The sequence below is a fragment of the Nematolebias whitei genome, chromosome 2 (genome assembly GCF_014905685.2).
Source record: "Nematolebias whitei isolate Nwh7 chromosome 2, NemWhi1, whole genome shotgun sequence".
Lineage (NCBI taxonomy): Eukaryota > Metazoa > Chordata > Actinopteri > Cyprinodontiformes > Rivulidae > Nematolebias > Nematolebias whitei.
The window spans coordinates 12,115,849-12,117,085 of record NC_056499.1 but is presented as its reverse complement, the minus strand read 5'-3'; the positions used below and the strand labels follow the sequence as shown (position 1 = coordinate 12,117,085).

The window sequence follows — 1,237 nt, the reverse complement described above, 5'->3', positions numbered from 1 at the left end:
AGCGTTATTAAATCATCATTAGATCATCTTTAGATCACCATTAGAGCCTTATTAAATCATAATTAGATCATCATTAGATCATTATTAGATCATCATTAGATTATATTAGTGTTATTAAATCATCATTAGATCATCATTAGTGTTATGAAATCCTTATTAGAAATGAGTGCTCAATCTAGAACAGTGAACTACAACTTTTATATTTTATGAATTGTTTTATTTACCAAAACGTTCCCACAGATAATATAAAATGTCTTTAGTTCTTTAAAAACAGTTCTCTGACTTATATTTCAGAATCTCCGTTTTTGTCTTCTTGTGCTCATTGTAGCCGTCTTGCTAATTTTTTTGCTTTTAGCTACAATGTTGCTCAGTTTAACTTTTAGCTGCAGCTTTTTCCTTTTTTTTTTTTTTTGCTTCTACTTACAGTTGTACTGTTTCTGATTTTTAAGTACGGCTTTGTTAATTTTCACATTTAACTTGGATGTTGCTTGTTTTTAATTATTTATTTTATTTTAGCTTAGCATTTTTTGGCCTTTTCGCTCCAGTGTTGCTTTCTTTTGCTATATAATTTTCTAGTTTTATATCATTTAGCTATAGCTTCACTAATTATAGTTTTCAACTAGTTTTGCTGATGTTAGCTTTTAGGGAAAGTTTGGCTAGTTTTAGCTTTTTTTGAAAGAATTATTTATAGCTTTTGGCTACTGTTCTGCTATTTTTAGGATTGCAGATGTTCTGTTGAACATTTTAGCTCTCAGCTACAATTTTAAAATTAGATTTTAGCTTATGTTTGCCTAGTTGCATATTTTGCTCTTAGCTATGGTTTAGCAATTCTTAGCTTTATCTACAATTGTGTTTTTTAGTTTTTATCTACAGCTTTAATCACTTTCAAATATGATGTTGATCATTTTCCATTTTAGTTATGGCCTTACACGTTTTAGCTTTAGTTAGTTAGTTTTACTAATTTTAGGTTTTAGCTACCATTTTGCTAAAGTTAAGTTTTTTTTTTTTTTTTACCGTTTTACAAATTGAAGCTTTTAGCTACTGTTTTGATACTAACCGTTTTTTTTGGCTAGTTCTGTGGATGTTAGCTTTAAGCTTCGGTTTGCTAATTTTAGCCCATAGCTTCTATTTTATAATTTTTTTTAGCTTTTCGCTACAGTTTCTCTCCGTTTGTTCATAGAAATGCAAGTTTCTGTAATTTCGAGGGGATTGTGGGGGGGGGGGGGGGGGGGGGGGG

At 30.2% G+C, this 1,237-nt stretch overlaps 1 protein-coding gene across 1 annotated transcript in view; it reads right to left on the bottom strand.

Annotated features, from left to right (window-relative positions):
- The window catches only part of LOC119425535 (protein TANC1), a 58,799-nt gene that overhangs the window by 9,270 nt on the left and 48,292 nt on the right, over positions 1-1,237 (bottom strand). The window lies entirely within an intron of this gene.